This window comes from Leucopleurus acutus (genome assembly GCF_964270905.1).
Source record: "Leucopleurus acutus genome assembly, chromosome: 8".
NCBI lineage: Eukaryota > Metazoa > Chordata > Mammalia > Artiodactyla > Delphinidae > Leucopleurus > Leucopleurus acutus.
In genome coordinates, this window is record NC_139151.1 from 2,918,282 (window position 1) to 2,938,333 (window position 20,052).

Sequence of the window (20,052 nt, forward strand, 5' to 3'; positions counted from 1 at the left end):
AGGTCAAGAGGGATATTAGTCAAAATGTTATCTCCAGGTCTGTGTTGGAAATAAATCTATATAATTAAAAGGGGGAATCCCTAACATTCTCTCCCATTCTCCCTTAAAAGTCTGAATTAGTATAACCCAGGCATAGTAGTTAAGAGTGTTTCATTTGAATTTTACTTTGTAGGAGAAAAATGGGGTTGAAGAAATGTCAGAATCTCAGATATCAACTATTAAGTGTTAAGAATTAAAAACTCATGCAGAGAGCAGTCAAGAGAATTGGGGAACCGTCTTAAAACAAGGCAGCTCTACAAATGACCTTATGTCGAACTGCCCCCTACCAACACCCCCATCACTATGTAAAGCAAGTCCTATCAGGTATCCACTCATGGTAGCAATGAGGTGCTGAGCAGACTAGCTCCCATCCCCCTATGACATATCCTTCCTCCACCAAAGGAGAGGTTTGAGTGGACGTTTCTCAGTGTCCCCTATGCTGATGTCTTGTGGCCATGCCTTGAGCTCAGAAAGAGTCCCTGTGTGTGACTTAGTGTCAGTAACTGCCTTTCATCAGATCCCACCTGCAGTTGATCCAATGGGTTTTATATTTTTTCAGTTTCTGAAATGTGTATGGCATTGTCGCTTAGCTAATATGGATTCCCTCATCCCTGCCTTTCTAAAAAATATAATTTTGCTCATTTCAGATGGTTGCATGGGAAGTCTGAGTAGGGGTTAGAGTCTTTTCGTGCTTTGGTCACGTGTGCAAATCAAGGCGGCCGTTCTTTTCCTTTGTCTGGAACAGCTCTTTGCTAGCAGAGCATCAGGGGCTTTGGCTCTGCACAGCGTGGTAATGGCCTGAGCTGGGCCAGAGGTCTGTCTGCTACAGCCCTGGCTCCCGGCAGGCCCTGGTGCTGCCATAGTGCTGAAACATTGCCTCCGTTCAGCCTCTAAGCCCTTCTCCCACCCACACGCTCCCAGACTCCCACATCTGCCTGCTCCGCTGTGTCTGTTCTCCATCCATGTCCCACTAGGGGTATGGCTTGGGGGTGATCTGCTTGGGAGCTACAAGACGGGCTGCCATCTGGAGATAAAGACAAGTGTCACAGCTGATGCTTCTCCTCAGAGGCTGGTGGAGGCCCTCGCTGAGATCAGTCGTCTGAGATGAGCGGGGATGTCTGCAGAAAACAAGGGAGCTCAAGCTCTCACCACCCGCCTGCCACCTGGGCTTGGCTCCAGAGGAGCAGAAATTCTCGGCATGAGAAGTGACGCCTCCGTGGCACCTCCGTGGCCTTGACAACAACGTTATCTTCAAATTCAGGAAATTCGTCACTGAAAGAAGAAAAGAACTGTCAGGCACTGTACAGAAACAGACTCAAGCAGAACAGGGCTATCACTTTTCAGGGAAGAAGACAGACGGTGTAAGCATGTCAAAGCCAATACAGGCCATAAAGGGCTTGTGGCACAGAGCTTCAGGGATAATGCTCTTCGTAAGAAGCTTGGAGTAATTCCTGGGGCTGGATGTGAAAGCCAGTGGGGTCTCAGAGCTTTGGGTCAGAAAGACTCTAGGAAGAGGCAAGAAGCAGGGCAGTAGAGTCCCTCATTCCAGAGGTGACGTCCTCAAGTCTCCACGCTTTAGGCCAAGCAACTTCTGTAGCTCCAGGCAATCCAGTGCAGAGATCAGGAGGGCAAAGGAGGAAGGGGAGCATCTCCTCCTGGAAATCTTAGCAGACTGGGCTTTCCATTTACTGAGAGGCTAAAATAAGGAGCTCAGGGAGCTGTTCTTCCTTTGGGAATCGGTTGAGTTTCCAGTGGGTGGAAGCCGAGACCCTGCGGCTCAATTAGAAGAAAGCCCAGAAGTCCCCTCTTTCCCAGCAGCTGTCGGCTTTTGTCCAGTCTATAGATTAATTTTTCAGACTTAGTGTTAGTTCAGGTTAAAGATAATGAAAGTTTCCTAATCCTCTTAAAGGAGATTTATCTGACCGAGTAGAAAGCTTTTGGAATACAATAAGGCATACATAAAACTGAGGTCTAATCCTGCCTTTAATTTCAAACTGCTGATGGCTATTGATTTTGCAATGAGAAAAACTGAAAAATTTCCAAGCTGCAACTTGTCTATCTGCATGTGTGTGTGCGTGTGTGTGTGTGTGTGTGTGTGTGTGTGTGTGCGCGCGCGTGTGTATGGTATTTATTTATCTTCTGTCCATTTGAGAATGTTACAATCTCATCACCTCTGCCAGACAAGTGTCATTAGCAGAAGGGCAATCCCACGGGGTCTAGGCTTTGTTGCTCCCTCCTCCTGCAAAGTGAGTAAGTGAGAGCTGCTCTAACACTACCTCAAAGCCTGTCCTTTCCTGGCTTATAAGGTGGCCTTTCCACGTATCTGATGGGATTAGTTTCCTAGTCCTTCTCTTTGAGGGAAGAAGCTGCTTTCGTTAAAATAGCATCACTGGTCCCCAAGGTACATCTTGGCCACTGAAGGGATAACTTAAAGGTGCCACGTGACGGCGAGGCTGTGACTGTGTCCCTGGTGCCACGTGACGGCGAGGCTGCGACTGTGTCCCTGGTGCCACGTGACGGTGAGGCTGCGACTGTGTCCCTGGTGCCACGTGACGGCAGGGCTGTGACTGTGTCCCTGGTGCGTGACAGCGAGGCTGTGACTGTGTCCCTGGTGCGTGACGGCGAGGCTGTGACTGTGTCCCTGGTGCGTGACGGCGAGGCTGTGACTGTGTCCCTGGTGCATGACGGCAAGCCTGTGACTGTGTACCGAGGTGTTAAGGAAATCCAGAACAAGGGGCTCAGGTTAGTCAGGGCAGGAAAACCAATCTGGCAGCCCTGTGTGGGAGGGAGTGCCATAAAGGAGATGGAGGCATGGGCTGGCAAGAGGTCATGCCCGTCACTCGGAAGGTGTGAGGACAGCAGATCGTGGGTCTCCCTGTAGGAATGGAGAAGCTTCCTTCAAGAGGTATCATCCAAGGGACATTGAGAGGATTAATCCCCATATCTTGAAATAGGAAGAATTAAAAGGATATCACGATACTCCCTTTTTGAGTTTGGGGAAATGTTAGATGTTCCCACTAGTGATTGCAGAGCTAGGATCCTGAGCCGCTGGGAGAGGAACGTGTTAGGCTTGTGAGCTTTCGGGATAAAGAAAACACAGACATTACACACGTGTTATAGAACTAAGAAACAGGTGTAACTCAAGACAAGAAGGGGTTTGTTTGAGATTAATCATGAATTTACTAGCATGAGAGGAGGTAAGTTTTGTGGGATTAACTCTTCCTACTTGAGACCAGCAGGAGCCCCACACAGCACACTGTCTGAGGGATCCTAGGCATTCAGCAGATGTTTGTCAAATGCACATAGGACAGATGGATACGGCAAGTGAAACGGCAGTGATCATAAAGTCCCTTCAGGCGGATAGGGGCAGGGGATGCGTCAGGCTGGCCAGATGACTTGGAGTGGCCAGTAATTGGGAAAAGGTCCTTAGAGGGATGAGGTCTTCCATGTGACCAGCCGAGAGATATGTTCTAACAGCGATCGCATGACTTCCGTGTGTTTATTTAGTACTTTACAGCACTGGTCACACTCTTTGGCTCATGTGACCCTCACAACAAGCCCTGGGAGGCTTCAGGGCAGTGACTGTTGTCTCCATTTTGCATGAGGTCACTGCAGCTCACAGAGGTTAAGAGACTGGCCAGGGTGCCCTGTGAGTCAGCAGCTGTGCTGGGTCTGTACCCCAGCCGTGCGCCTCCACCACAGGCCACCCCCCACTGCCAGCCACGTCCAAGGTGGTTTCTCTAATCTAGATCCATGGGAATTTGCCAGTTATCCTTTCTTACTTCCCTCTTTTTCCTGCTACTGATGTTTCATTGTACTAGCAGAAATTGTGAACAAGACTCAAGAAAGAAAATGAGCAGCGGGGGAGCAGGAATGGGGTGCCAGAGCCCCACGAGGTGATGTAGAGAGGCTGAGGGAGAGGCAAAAAAGAAGATAATTAACTTACCAGTAGCTCATCCCTCCAGGGACACACATTCCAAATGTTACCTCTTTCCCCTATGTACGTACTGAGAACGCTGGGCCCTTTGAGAATCCAGGATCTCATCGTCACTCTGATTGTCGTGAACTCCTCAGCATTCTGGAATGTATGGGTATCGTCGTGTCACAGTAGTTGTCACTGTCAGGGAGCGATAGACAGGAAGATCTGGCATCCTTTCTCCTTGGCTCTTGGTATCTCTATCTGCTCTCTTGGCTAGTCCAAAAATCTGTTTACTGCCAGACACTTCCTTTCATTGAGCAAACTACTCTTGCTAAGCCCAATTTTAGGCAAAGGGCTAGAAAGGATGAATGCTGTGAACAAGCCTACGCAATTTCTACGTCTTCAAAGACTTTGGGGCTTTGAGCCTGGAGTCAGTTCAGGTGAGATTACTTGGTACCCAAGGTTTAGTTTAGCAGGTAGAGAAGTCTGATTCTCCACCCAGTCCAGCCCTAGGTTTCGCTGAGTGTCAGCCAACCTCTGCACTGGGCACATTGAGTGTAAACTGATCTCAGTGGATCCTCACAACATCCCTGAAAGGTTTACTCCACAGTCACATCCTACAAATAAGAAAACTGAACCTCAGGAAGAGTAAAAGCTTGAGCAGAGATGGTAGAGCCGCTAAAAGCTTTAAATTCCCTTCCCTGGGCTTGTCTCCAGGAAAAGCTATCAAAACACGCACAGTTGAAGCCCTCTGCGTGCATGGTCTCTTCTGATTGTTCTTCACTGAAGCCCTGGGAGACAGAACAGAAAATCACCACATTCCAAGAAAGGAACCTGAGATTCAGAGAGCTGACATGATTTGTCCAAGTTACACTGGCTAGCAAGGGGTGAAGCACCCCTTAACACCAGGAGTTTTATTTTAACTTGAATAGTTGACTTACAATGTTGTGTTCGCTTCAGATGTATAGCTAAGTGATTCAGTTATACATATATATTTTTTTCCCTTATAGGTTATTACAAAATATTGAGTTCCCTGTGCTATGTAATAGGTCCTTTTTGGTTATCTGTTTTATAGATAGGAGTGTGGATATATTAATCCCAAACCCCTGATTTATTCCCCCCTTTCCCCTTTGGTAACCATAAGTTTGTTTTCTATGTCTGTGAGTCTATTTTTGTTTGTTGATAAGTTCATCTGTATCATTCTTTTTAGATTTCACATATAAATGATACCATATGATATTTGTCTTTCTCTGTGTCTGGCTTACTTCACTTAGTATGATAATCTCTAGGTCCATCCATGTTGCTGCAAATGGCATTATTTCATTCTTTTTTATGGCTGATATTCCATTGTATGTATGTACCACATCTTCTTTAACCATTCATCTGCTGATAGACATTTAGGTTGCTTCCATGTCTTGGTGATTGTCAGTAGTGCTGCAATGAAGGGGTTTTAATTCTAGACCCAGTGTTGGGTTCACAGGCCAGATTGCTAACTCATAGCTAAGTAAAAGGGCAGATGGATGTTACTATTTGTGAAAAAAATATAGAAGTTCTGAGGTGCTACTGAGAAGGGTGGTTCCTGAGAAGATGGCTGCGGAGTAGAGGGGGCCTGGCTAAGGCTGGTTGGGGCGGAGGGGGGCCGGGCACCTGGTGGAGCATCCCAGCAGGTAAGGGAGGCACACCTGCCCACGTGTCACACTTTTGCAAGGACCTACCTATTTCTTTTTTTTTTTTTTAAATAAATTTATTTATTTTATTTACTTGTTTTTGGCTGTGTTAGGTCTTCGTTGCTGCACGCGGGCTTTTTCTAGTTGTGGCGAGCGCGGGCTACTCTTTGTTGAGGTGCGCGGGCTTCTCATTGCGGTGGCTTCTCTTGTCACGGAGCATGGGCTCTAGGCGCGTGGGCTTCAGTAGTTGTGGTGCATGGGCTCAGTAGTTGTGGCTCGCGGGCTCTAGAGCGCAGGCTCAGTAGTTGTGGTGCACGGGCTCAGTAGTTGTGGCTCGCGGGCTCTAGAGCGCAGGCTCAGTAGTTGTGGTGCATGGGCTTAGTTGCTCTGTGGCATGTGGGATCTTCCCGGACCAGGGTCGAAGCCGTGTCCCCTGCATTGGCAGGTGGATTCCCAACCACTGTGCCACCAGGGAAGCCCGGACCTACCTATTTCTAACCCTTCCTTTGTTACTCACCTCTTTTTCTCTGCTGTTTTCCCCTCTTTTCCCAAATATTCTTTAAATAATTATTTAACTTAACATGCATAATTGTGGGCCTAAAGAAAAGCAGGCAGTCAACCTGAAATAAATTTCATTTATTCGGCCTCTATTTTAAATTATAATCACACTTGCTCTTCACAGAGGCAGGGTGGGAATGTGGAAAAGAACAAGACTGGGCGTCAAAACACTCCCTCCACAGCCTGAGCTCTGCTCCTTACATCCGGACCTGTGTCTCTGGGACGTTCCCTTCCTGGCTTCTTATTCTGGGGTGAAGAATACAATTGAATGTAATTGATTTCCTTCACGTACACACATGCACACCTTAATCTTAATCCTGTGTGTGTGTGTATGTGTGTTTATTAACAGATATATATGAAAGACATCCTTTCCTTTCCTGCTTCACGTGATATTTGTAAACTCCACAACCCACATCCGATGGTGTATATATCATACTAAGATTCCTAATTTCAGGGTTGGGTAAACTAAGAAAGCAATTACAGCTTAGAAGGAATCAGGATTGAAGTCGGTGCCCTCAGAATGCCCTCTGTACCCAACCGAGGAAAGCACTTCATGAGTTGTCCTTCCCAAGAAGGGTGTCCCCCTGCAGGCTCCCTCTAGCCCAGCCTCGGGTTTGGAATGAGACCCACACTCATACTCACACTCTCCGTGCAACTGTCCTGTCCCTTCCCTCAGATTGTGTTACTCAGACATTGTCTGAATTTGACATGTCCTGTAGCTGAAATCGGATTGGTATTCCCCTCTCCCCAGTCCCCTAGGTTATCATGTCTTTCATGACATCCTGTGTAGTTAGCTGCTGACAACACAGTACGAAACACATTTTGTAGAAAGAATATTTCTCCTTTTATCAAGCCTCTACTCCCATTATTGTGAGGAGAGATATGGGGCTTTGTTCTGCTCTGCTTAGAAACTAATAACACACACACACACACACACACACACACGCACACGCACACACACACACACACACACACACACACACACACACACACACACACAGCTTTTGTAGTTTCCATAACTACTTCTTTTGTGGCCGCTGGAATTTCATCCTTCTCTCCATTGAATACGCAGGTCCATCCTCCCTCTAGTAAGGGGCTGTGTGAGGGTCCTGGCTTTGAGTGGGTGCATCAAAGTGCCTGAGCTTGCTTGGAGGCCACAGCAGAGACTCTTGGCATGATCCAAGATGGTGCTGTCAGTCCTGGCACCTGGTTTGGGATACATACAGGAGCCAGAAAGAGAAGTGGTGGGGTCTGGAGCTGTCATTTGCCTTATTTGCAATAGAACTAAATAAACAGAACAGTCATGGAGTCTGTTCTCAAAACCATAACTGATGTGGAGATGCAGGAGGAAATGAAATGCCTGTTATGTTCTAGTCAATTTGCATGGTGATCTCAGCTTGTGTCCTAAGAGCCTCATCTGTCAACAGCGCAAGTAAATACAAAGAGAGCTTTCCCAGTGCTGTCAGCAGGGGAAGCAGTCACACTTTTGACGAAGGGTAAGTTAGTAAATGTTCATAAATTCTCCCAGTAGTTTAAAGTTCATCATGACCCTCATGTAGTCAGAATCCCACCTAAGATTTCAGCCTTCACCACCCACAGGTTTAGTTACAGCCATGGCTTAGCATCAGATTAATCTGCGAATTTAGAGTGGTGCTATTTTCCTACGTGCAGCATGTAGACACATACTTGAAGAGTCTGACTTGCATTCCAAAGCCTGGTTGTGAGCCCCTCGTTAACAAGTTTTACCTGAAACACAGTGTCTTAGCACCAATACCTATCATTGGTACTTATTCCTACTTTGGCTTCTCATCAAGGTATCAGAAAACCTTTGACTGTTCTCTTCACTAATCATTCTCTTCACTAATCATTCTCCTCTGTAGGTTCAGAAATTGAAGAGCAATAGAAGTGAAGTAAACTAATCACAAGGAAAGCAGTCAGAGATGTGTCTTAGAATAATTATAAACCGTGGTCGTCATGCCTGAGTACCACGCATAGCAGTCACTTTACAGACACGATCTAATTCTATTTCCCAGTTAACCCAAGAGGGTGAGATGCATTTTACTAATTTTTTGAATGAGGAAACTGAGGCTCAGAGAGGCTGAGGAACTTGCCCTAGGTCACAAGCTGAGAGGTACAGAGCCGTGATTCGAGCTCTGCTTAGTCTATAGGGAAAGCCAGCACTTAACCTCTACGTGGAATGTCCTCTTCATTCCCTCCATATTAAATAAGTCTCAGGCCAGACTGACACACCTGTTCATTTACAAGGCGCATGCTTGCCTTGTCAGGTTATCTCTGTTTAAAGGACTTCAGTCTAATATCTCTGCAGTCAGGATCTGTCCTCCTCAAACCTTTTCCTCTCCTCCTACTTTATGTATCTTTGTGATTATGACTTCCTCCTTGGAGTTAATATCAAGTCTGTATCAGTGACTCTGAAATCTACATTTCTACTTCTTAATTTCTTCCCTAATTCTAGTCTCTTCTTTCCGATTCTTTCCTGAACTCTTCAAGGTGGGTGTCCCATACATATTTCACGTGTCCTACATTGGACTGTTCTTCGCTCCAAAACCTGTTCCTCCTCTTTTAATTCACATTTATATTCATGGACACACCAGCCTTGTATAAAACGATGGCTTAAGCGTTGACTTTCTTTCTCTCTTCCTTCTCTATCAAAGCAGATGTCATGTCCAGTAAAGTCATTCTCTTTCTGTTCCCACAACCACAACCATAAAAGTGCGACATTTTACACTCTGGTGACTTTTCACTGCCACGTCCTAATTGCTACCCCGTCCTCAGTCTCTGGCTCCTTATAATTCATTTTAACACTGTTGTCTAAATATTCCTGATGCACGCACCAGATCATATCACTTCCCCCTGCTTGTAATTTTAATGACTCCCTTTTGACAATACAGTAAAGTCAAAACCTCTTAGATCACTTTTCCAAGTGCTCAACAATTCAAGGTCAGACCTCCTTTTTCACTCTTACTTTCTATTCTTCCATTTTTATATCCTACACAGAACTTAGCCAAACTTGTTCTTGTAAAACCTCCGCCCCCAGTGCCCTGCATTCTTTTCCATTTCTCAAACAATCTATCTGTCTTGAATGTTCTTTTCTCTGGATATCCAAGTTCTACGGACCCTTTAGAGCAGGGCTGTCCCATGGACCTTTCTGTGATGATGGAAGTGTCCTATATCTGCATTGTCCAACATGGTAGCCATTAGCCATAAGGGGCTATTAAGAACTAGAAATGAGGGCTTCCCTGGTGGCGCAGTGGTTGAGAGTCCGCCTGCCGATGCAGGGGACACGGGTTCGTGCCTCGGTCTGGGAAGATCCCACATGCCGCGGGGCGGCTGGGCCCGTGAGCCATGGCCGCTGAGCCTGCGTGTCCGGAGCCTGTGCTCCGCAACGGGAGAGGCCGCAGCAGTGAGAGGCCTGCGTACCGCAAAAAAAAAAAAAAAAAGAGCTAGAGATGTGGCTAGTGAATTGTCAGTATTATTTCATTTTAATTAATTTAATTAAAAATAGCCACACTTGCTAGTGGCTATCACATTGAACAGTACAGTTTTAGAGTGGCTAAATCCCCAAAGCCAAAGGCTTTCTTTGGAATTCCAAACCTTTACCTGCACTTCCTTACGCTACCTGTAACTTCTCATTTCATATTTCAGCTATTGGTGGATCTAACTTTTTCCCACACCTAGATTTTTCCTTGAAAGCAAGAGCCAGAGTTGGCTCTGTCATTCTTAATATGGTCACAGTTTAGGGATTGCAATCTGAATTGGCAAGACCATGTAGATAGCTCTTTAACACATTTATATTAAGTGTTACTAATCCATGACAATAATGGCAAATGTCCTAATTTGGAGGTTATTGGAGACCGTACCACAGAGCGTGTCATCCACCTTGGATTTATTGCCTTCTCCCCATGCTTAGGACAGATCACTGTATAGGCAGGCACCAAAAGCATTTATTTCTACTGAATAAGAAGTTCTTAGTGAAACCTTTTTTAAAATTCTGTAATTTAGAGCCTCAGGGGAAAGATCCGACACAGCCACGTTTTTTAGTGACATTGGAAATCACCCCAAACAGGATGGCCCAGAGGACAGCCTTGGCAGGCAGCTAGAAGGGCACCCCCCAGCCCGCTGCAATCAACATGATGGCATCAATGACACACCCTGATTGGCCAGCAAGCACACATTAATGACCAGTTAGCAACTGTGTTCAGGTCAATTAATTTATATTTGTATTTTGCAAACGAAAAGTTGCCCTGTTAGATTATTGATTCTTTGTCCTTGTATTCAATTTGTTTTTAATTGCACCGTTGCTGGGCCAGGCCCTCCCTCCTGGCACGCTGGCAATAAATCTGCCACCATCTCAACAATCAACAATAAATGTGTCTCTTCATGTCATTATTAATATGCCTCTTGGACTGGTTCATTACCATGGCTAACAGTTTATAAGAGCGGGATGGCACGCTGCCAGGAGGATTCCTTTTCCCGAGGGCTATTTTGTCATGATAGGATTGATGTTCTCAGGCCTGTGTGTGTCTGAGGAAAGGGGCCTGGGATTTAATTTAATATAGCTGGAATGTGAGCTGCCTAATCCTCTCCTAATCATCAACGGCTTTAGAAGAAGATTCTATTGGAATAGAGATTTTTACCCTCTCTTCCAATTCTTCCTCTTCTTCTCACTTTTTTCTTTGTTATCTTCTTAATTCCTTCTTAGTTTCTGTTCAGATAGGTTTTCTTCCCCTCTCAAAAACAACATAACAGCTACCTGGGTGATCTAACATCCCTAGGTAAGGGAGCCATGTGTCCCCCAGGAGCTGGAGTTTTATTATTGGTTTATTGGTAGCTGAAAGCAGAGGGGAGTTCCCTGTGCTTGATGTGTGAATGGTGATTAACAGAGCTGCAGAAAGGCTGCCCTCATAATGTCACCTTAATTGAGGTCAGTATTGAAAAAGAATAAGCCCTATCTTATAGTAGAGATAATCGTGAATTACAGTATTGTTATCGGCTCTTTCAGTCATTAGAATTTTTCAGGGAGAAGCACAGATTTTAGGTGAATTTATAGGTTGGCAGAAGAGACCCTGTGTGTCTCAGATATGCCAAAGGGGACATCTAAATGGGACGGAGTGTTTACAAGGGTCCTGCTGTGGCCTGAGATCTAATAATAGTCCAGATGTTGGCCATTTTCAAGGCGCAGGTTGCTCCAGGACAAGAAATTTGGCGTCCCTCCCTCAGATACAGAGTGAACAGTCAATTTTTGGTTCAGGATAGAGATTTTTGTACTTAATTTACTATGAACAGTGCCCCTTGCACTTCTTGGTACAGAGCTCTCCAAAGCAGGTTACACTGAGCTTATTGAAAGAGAGGGGCATGGCGGTGGTGTGACACCTGCTGTTTCTCTTGATAGGAGCCTAAGTGGCCCAGGGAAGTGGAGGGAAGGAGCCTGGGCCTTGGGCCAGGACGATTTAGAAGAAAAGGTGGCAAGGGAAAGCTGGCAGAAGACTGAAGATGCCTGCAGAAGGGCAGAGCTACAGGTGGAGGATGTGATGGGAGGCAAGGGAGCAGAGGAGGTGGGGAGGGGTTGAGAGGAAGGGGAAGAAGAGACAGGGAAGCCCAGCCCAGGGCTCAGCACACGGAGAAGGCCTCCCCTCAGGGACGTGGGGAACCATGGCCAGGCTGCTCCCGTGCAAGCACCTCTGTGCCCATGACACCCTGGGGTTCTCTCCACTGCTCCCCTGCTGCTTTGCTGCATCTCGCTCAGCCTGGCGTCTGTGCGAGGCCGGCAGACACTGATGCAGTCACTGGTGTGGAACTCAGGCTCTGGAAGGTTCCTGATCCCCACTCTCTCCCGCCTCCCCCCTCCCCCCTTACCAGTGAGAACTGATCCCATCTCTGCAGACTTATGGTTGGGCTTGTGTTTTCCCGGTGCCGTCGTATCCAGGCTAATCCAACAGAAAAGGCAGTGTTATTGATAAGCAAAGCCTTAATTCAAACACATACAGAACAAAATGCATTTACCAGGCTGCCTCTAGGTAAGAGGCATGAAAAATTCAACTCCTGGTTTGGCTACTTGCTGTATGATCTTAAATGAGTTACTTAGTTTCAAAGTCTTCATCTGTAAATTTTGGGAAATAGAGGCTGTCCTACCTCCTTCTTATGGTTGTTCTACATTAAGCGGACAGCACTCTATACTAGGTCCTGTACAATAGAAAATACTAAAATTGTTTGTTGTTTTAAGCTGCTAGGTTAACTTTAGAAATTAACCGACCCTCTGAGTTTGCGTGACAGGTGTTATGCTGGGGTGATTCATTAATACTTAGAACTCTGAACTGTCTACTCATCCTAGTACAGTTTTCACATTAAAATATAGCCACTGGCCCCTTATATTCTAATAAATTTTATTGGATTTTATGGATAATAATGGAAGAACCATGGCAACTTCTGAACATATCTGAATGTGTGCGATATCCCCATCCTTGAAGTTGTATGTCACTCTTATTATTTTTAAATATTCTTCTATTTTTATATTGTCATAATTTTATAGTCTCACTTCCAAAAGGTACTTGTGAAAAATATCTATAGTTATGCTTATTGATGGAGAATTGAGGTTAAGCAGACAACTTTGAGTCAAAAGAGAAATAGCACTAAATCATCATCAAAGGTCTGTTTTCTTTAAGAACCTTACATCCTCACATAAATACGCGAATCTTAGAGACATTTCTAAAACCACATCTTTAAGGGGCCACTACCGTATACTGAAAGGCATAGCTTCGTTTCAAATGAATCCCCCTGACTGCAATCGCACCCAAAATAAAAGAAGAAAAGCCTGTGCTCCAGTTTCAAAAGGAAAAAGAAAAGAAATGTCAGGCTGACGTGCACACATCCCCAAGTGCCCGCTTTAAGTGCCCCACCGACGGGAGTGCGAAACGAAGGGCCCTGAGCCCTGGCCGTGGTTAATCTAGAGCACCAGCGACGCACAACAGAATCAGAGAGTGCAGAATAGCTGCTTGAGGAATAAAGCTGCCCAGCCCCTTGGTTCAGCAACAGCGGGGTGGAAAGTGAGGGGACAGGAAAATCAAAGTCCCTTCAGAAACAGTGATCACACATCGAGACAAAATGTCCCCACAGCAGGAAAGAAAGTGGAAAACACACCAAATCAATCACCTGAAAAATGAGGCTTAAAATCTTCTGCTACATAAGAGGCAGGTGGGGAGGGAAGAACGGGTCCGGCAGCTTGAAAGTCTTTTATTAAACTGCACACTGACTGCCATGGCACACACAAGAAAATGCAATTAAGGTCAGCCCATTAAAAGGGTGCCCAAGGATAGCTCTGTGCAAGACCAGGGGGCAGTCTGCAGGAGCTCAGGGTACTCACTTCGAAAAAGTGCCAGGCGGGGCGAAGGGCCTCTGATGGGACAGCCCTGAAGTGAGGTCCCAGTAGAGGCAGGAGGAAAGCGGAGGTGGGAATTCTTGCCTCGTCTCCCCAGTGCCCGCTGGAGTGGCCCCAGCCCAGTCCTTCCCAGTCCTGTCTTCCTTCAGCCCCAGTGCCCTCAGCGCCCTTTAGGATAATGTGTCTCCAAAGGACATTCATGGTCAGCAGGGGATGACACCGCCGGGACACCGTCACGTGGCATCACTCTGGCCCGCGGTCACCCTTCCTCTGCTTAGACAGGCCCAGGTCCACATCTACTGGCTGACTGAGAAGGGCAGGTGGTGAGCCCGGATGGGGCACATGCCCCCGCCTCCGCTTGGTCGGAGGGACCAGGCTGGGCTGAACTGATCCGCGAATGAAGAGCTTGGCCTCCCATTGGAAGCTCCAGAGACACCGTGTACTTCAGAGCTGTCTCTGGGTTCGGGCTTTGCTGGGCATGCGGTGTGGCCGGCTGCTCACAGAAAGCACCGAGTGATGGTGACTGGCCCTGCTCCCTCCCTCTCAGAGCACCCCCAGGGCTCCACCCACGCCTGCCCTGTTCAGGGGACCTCCACTCCAAAGACCTGGAGGTGTTACAGGAGCTCGGACCTTCCAAGGGTCACACCGCCTGGGTATAGCTCTGTGGCACTGTGCTGTCTTCACTGGTCACACATCTGATTTCCCCACCGAAATATAAGCACCATGAAGTCAGGGACAAAGTGTTCACCTCCCTGCTGACACAGACGTTTACCTCTCATGGAAGCAGGGCCTCACACAGATTAGATGCTAAAAATATTTATTCAATGCGTCTGGCATGTAATGAGCTATCAAATAAGCATCAGGCGATAAGACGGATGGGAATATTCAGTGGAGGGGAGCAAAGTGGTGTTGGCACGCGTGTGCACAGATCAACTCCAGCCTCACATTCAACAGATGCAGCTTCCCTGCGGGGCCGGTGCTCACCAGCAGCTCTTCCTTCCTCGATAGCCCGGAAGTGAATTCCTGAGTCAAGAGTGGGTGAGACAGTGCTCATCTCCCCTGCAGCCTGGCCCATCTCTCTTCGTGTGCTGGGGCCGCAGGTTCCTTCTTGCATCCCACGCCACCGTCCCACACCGCGTTCTCATTGCCTTTCGCTGGAGGTGGCCTGCTCATTGCCGAAGGTTTCCAGGGTGCTCGGGGCGCTTAGGCTCCAGGCCTTTCTATTTCCCGTCTGCTGGAGTCCGGGAAGCCATGGCCCGGCCACCTGAGCAAGTTCCTGGAAGCTTTCTAGCAGAAACATCAGTTACGAAGTGCCCATGATGGCTGCAGCAAGAGGGGTTTACAGACTCCTCCGACGTTAGGAAAGGGAAGATCATTTCTGGGTATAATACAGTTTGTAACATGCTCCCATTTTCTTCAGAAACTATTGCCCTGCAGTGATTTTCTGTCTCTGGCAGTGAATGTTCCCTGGGCTGCAGCTACCGTGAATCAAAGCCACTCCCGTGCTGGCTGAGCAGGGTTTGTGGCTGGGTCATTTCTCCCCTCCTTCCATGCTTACGTCTCCTTTCCCCACTTTACCGCTTTCTAAACTTGTCCCTTGTTCCCCCTCCTCTCTTCTGCTGCTTTTGTCCTCCCCCTCCAGGCAGGGCTGCTCACCTGCTTCCAGCAGCAGGGAGGGCCTGAGGACCAGCCAGCCTAGCCAGTACGTCTACATACATTTACATCTCGTTGGCCTGCAAACATGATGATTATGCAAAGTTCTCCTCCTCCTCCGAGCAGTGAAAGGATTCTGTTTGGATTCAGGAACTTTGGGTCGCCTCTGCGCTTCCGCAGAGGAGGGTGTGGGTGTAACGTATGGGGGTGACTGATGGACCAGGTGTCAGTGGCACAGCTCCAAGGACAGCGGTCGTCCCGCCGGGCCCCTGCTTTGACTTGTCCACATCTCCGGGAATGCCACCTTGCCCCCAGTTAGGGGAAGAGGTAGAGAGCATGCCCTCTGGCCAGCTGCCTGAGCAGTCTCCCACTCAGCCCACTTTCCTGTCCTCCGCTTCTCTCTTTTGGCAAATTCAGCACATCTCTTTGCTGAAATAAGTGTTCAGGCCAGCCTGCTCTTTCATCACGTGTTGAAAGCTGTACTGGGGCCCTGATCTATCCTGTTTCTTCTGAGCCAGGTAGGACCTTCAGGTAGGGCCACGTTGCCAGCATCCATCTGTAGAAAATAATCCTGTGATCATAAGAACACCATGTGGTGAGTCAAAAGATCTAGAGAACAACCTCGGTATCCATGACTTATGCTCTGAGGCGCATGGCTTCACCTCCCTGGATCTGTTTCTCGTTCTGTAAAGTAGGGGAGTAGAAGTAAATGGTCTCTGAAGTTCATTCCCACTCTAAAATTCTAGGTGTTTATTTCCGGGATGATGTATTTTTCTATATATATATTTTTTATTCTTCCACAGATGGTTTTATATTGTAGTCTATCCACTGTTTCACTTGTTCACACACTGAATATTTAACACCTGCCATGTGAAACCGTATTCAGTGACGTCTCGAGGATCATACCTGTATCAGGCACTTTGCTTCAGATGGAGGATAACATAAGTCTGCCTTTGGTAGGGTTATGTTTACACTTCCTCCCACTGTATTCTAAGTCCTTGGGGTTAGACATTGCTTGTGCCAACCTGAACACCCAAAAAGTGTGATGGGGTTGCTAGCACTCAACGATGTTTGCTGAATAGAATTAAATCGAATCCCTCTTTCATTCTGAAGTTTTCCCTACTTTTATGTTTTTAGTGGAGAAAGAAGACACTGACAGCTAAGAATAGTCACCGTTAAATGATGGAGTTTTCTTTTTTATTAATTAAAAGAATATTCTGGGGAATGTTGAGGCCGGTGAATGGTTAAACCACTAGTCCGGTCTTACCCTAAGTATTCTAAGATGATTGGGTGGGTCTCCATCCCCTGGAAACCAACAGTCACTCCTTAAAAAAAAAAATCAGTAAACCTACCTAATCATTTATTGAATGTCAGTTATATTCATGATACATTAGGAACTATTCAGAGGAGGAAAAAACTCCACGGAAGGTTTCATTCTTGAGGGGAGACAGAATGTACACCTTTAAAGCAATTAGAGACAACTATTTAAATTGAGCACCAGGGAAAGCGTATTTCAGTTTGGCTGGTCAGTGTTTCATCACTTTGCCGATAGACTGACCCGATGTTTTCTCCAGCATGTCATAGGGGCACCTCAGAGTCAACCATGTCCAGAATTGAACTCACATCGTCCTACACCAGGGTCCCCTCTTTTGGGGTTTGGCACTACCGTGATCTAGTTCCATGGACCAGAAACATGACCATCCTTCTAGAGACCTCTCTCCTCAGTCGCTTTAGCCAACAGTGCTGCCTTAGTCTCCTCAAGCTGCCTCACGAAATACCACAGGCTGGGAGGGTTAAACAGCAGACATTCATTTTCACACAGTTCTGGAGGCTGGAAGTCTGAGATCAAGGTGCCAGCAGGGTTGGTTTTGGCAAGAGCTCTCCTCCTGGCCTGTAGAAAAATGACCTTCCAGCTGTGTCCTCACATGGCCCTTTGTGTGTGTGTTTGTGTTTGTGTGTAGAGAGTGATCTCTGGTGTCCCCTCCTCTTCCTATAAGGGTACCAGTCCTATCAGATCAGGGCCCTACACAATGACCTCATGTAACCTTAACTACCTCCTTAAAGGCCCCACTTCCAAACAGTCACATGGGGCGTGGTAGAGCTTCAGCACATGAATTGGGGGGGAGCATAATGAATTCCATTACAGATACCAACTAAGGTAATCCCAGCTTCTCAGACCTCAATATCTTAGTGGCTTAACACAATAAAATGGTACTGCCTGTTCAGAAATTCCAATTACCTGGGAGGTAGGGGAGGGCAAGTGCCAGGTTCCATGCCATCGTTCAGGAATAAAAGTTGACTGAGGCTCTGCCCCCTTCAGAACATGGTGACAGTGTCAACTCTGGCTGTAGACATCCAGCCGGCTGCCTGGAGGAGAGGGTAAAGATGGGCATAAAAAGATGAGGGTTTTTGCGGGGGAAGGGCTTGTATTTATTTGCTTGCTTGTTTGTTGTATGGGCCAGGCTTCGTGGAAGTGTGCACAGTACTTACACTCACTTCTGTTCCTTTGGCTGGAAATACAGTCCAGCTGTGTGTCCAGAAAGAGAAGAATAGATGTGGTGAATAGCTAGCCCATCTCTGAGACACCAAGTCCCATTCACCAGTCACCAAAAGTACGTCTTAGATCTGTCCACCTCCTTCTACCTCCACAATCCAACAATCTAAGACGAGATACCGTTGTCACTCACTTGAATCATTACAAAATCCTATTAGGTTTTTATCCACATAGTCTCTTTAACTTTTTTAGAGTAATAAAATACATGTAAGCTAAAATTGACTATTTTAACCATTTTAAAGTGTATAATTCAGAGGCATTAAATACATAGGCAGTGTTGTGCAACCATCACCACCGTCAACCTCTAGAACATTTTTATCGTCCCAAACTCTGTACCCATTAAACAATAGCTCCCCATCCCTTCCTCCCCGCCAGCCTCTGTAACCCCCTCCACTTCTACTCTGCATCATGCTCAGTTGCCCCTGCAGCCAGAATGATCTCCTAAGAGAGTCTAATCATCACACACACACACTGTTTAGACTCTTACATGACTTTCCACTATTTCCAGCAAGATTACAAACGTCCCTACGGTGGCCCACATACCCTGGGAGCTCGTGTCTGTAGCTGCCTCCCTGGCTGGTGGGAGAACACACGCCCCTCAGATTCTGTTCTCCAGGCACCCACAGTACTCTTCATTCAGCCCACGTGTTTCCCACGTGTTTCCTCGGGATCTCTGCATCGGCTGTTTTCTCTCGGTGTTCTCCCCTCCCCATTCCTCCATCATCCATCAGATTTCCTCTCATCCGTCACTCCCTCTGTCTTCTCTCACCCTCCTGACCATGCCATGCCTGCCCCTTCCAGAACACTTCTTGCATTGTTACACATATTTTTCTTTTAATTTTATAATAAATATATATCTTCCCACTGGGCCTTAAATTCCGTAAGGGTGGAGACTGTACCGTTTATGTTCACTGTTTCATTGCTGGTTCCAAATGCAGTGCCTCGCATGTAATAGTCACTTGATGAATAAATGATGAATGAACAGACAAATGCTATCGGCATCAGGAAGGGTTGAACCAGAGTTATACAGAAGGTGGCTTGGAAGAAAGGAGCATGAAAGCATTGGCAAAATCAGCCTAAGACAAAGAGGAAGACATTCCCCACTGAATGAAACAGCCTAATGAGTTTACTATTCTATAATTTATTCATTTCCCATTAAATCTCTTTTAGGATGTCACTTCTTTCTAAATGTTAGTGATGATGGTATGATGATCAGGATAATGAAAAAGAAGAATATTTCTTAATTCTAGAGTACGTCCTTGTTTGCAGGAAACGGGAAGAAAAAACAATATTGTTGAGTAATAAGTACCGGGCAGACAATTTCACATGATACTATATTTGATATTCAAGTTCCCTAAATAGAGTATCTTTGACATCTGTACTACATCCTTGGGAGCTTAAGAAGACAGGAAACCGTGCCTCAGAGCCACGGAGTAAATGCGCTGAAATCGCAGCTGGGAAAGCCAGGGCTGGGCTTAGTCGTCCAGACTCTCAGCTAAGTGTCGTTTGCTTGTTTTCGGCTTTGGTTTGTTCCTTGTCTCACTCTTGGTCCTGGCCTCCCGGCTAATACCCTCATGCTTCAGTGCTCTAGAAATTGGATGGATTGAGAGTGCCAACCATACCCATTTAAAATCTTCGGAAATGTTTTAACCAAGCTACCTTAGTTCTGGGTTCCTAGGGAACAGATCCTGGGACAGAGAATGAACACTGATGTTTGATTTTGTGGCGAAATCCCAGGGCAGGGAGAATCAAGGCAAAGGGAATGAGGAAGAAAAGTATGGGAAGCAGTACAAGGTGGTGCCTGATCAATGTCGGATACAGATCGATGATGAGCAGTTCAGAGGCCGAGCTGGAGACTCGGCGGGTGTCTCTGCTGAGCGGCACAAGAAGCCTGCAGACCAGCTCCAGAAAGAGCCTGTGCCTTGAAACTATCCATCATCAGGAAGGATGGAGAGGGATTTCCTGACCTGACTTCCTCCCTGTCTCAACCACTGCCGTCCTTTGGTGCAAGTTTACTCTGAAGGGAGTGAGCTCCCCAGACTTCAGGATTGCATTGCGTGTCCCCTGCAGCCACCACCAGGGAAGCAGACCCCATGCCCTGAAGGCCGGCATTTCATCTGAGTTTGGAAGTGGCAGAGGATCCAGAGACCTCGAGGGCTCAGCTGGTCAGCTGCAGGTGTAGATATGCAAGGGTACACGTGCTGGTCAGCCAGGGCAGCAGGGAAGGTGAGTTAACCAGCTGAAGGTGTAGGAGTTAAGGAGGCCACGA

At 46.9% G+C, this 20,052-nt stretch overlaps 1 protein-coding gene across 3 annotated transcripts in view; it reads left to right on the plus strand.

Annotated features, from left to right (window-relative positions):
• The window catches only part of OPCML (opioid binding protein/cell adhesion molecule like), a gene marked incomplete at both ends in the record, with an annotated part of 1,080,793 nt that overhangs the window by 859,164 nt on the left and 201,577 nt on the right, over positions 1–20,052 (plus strand). The window lies entirely within an intron of this gene.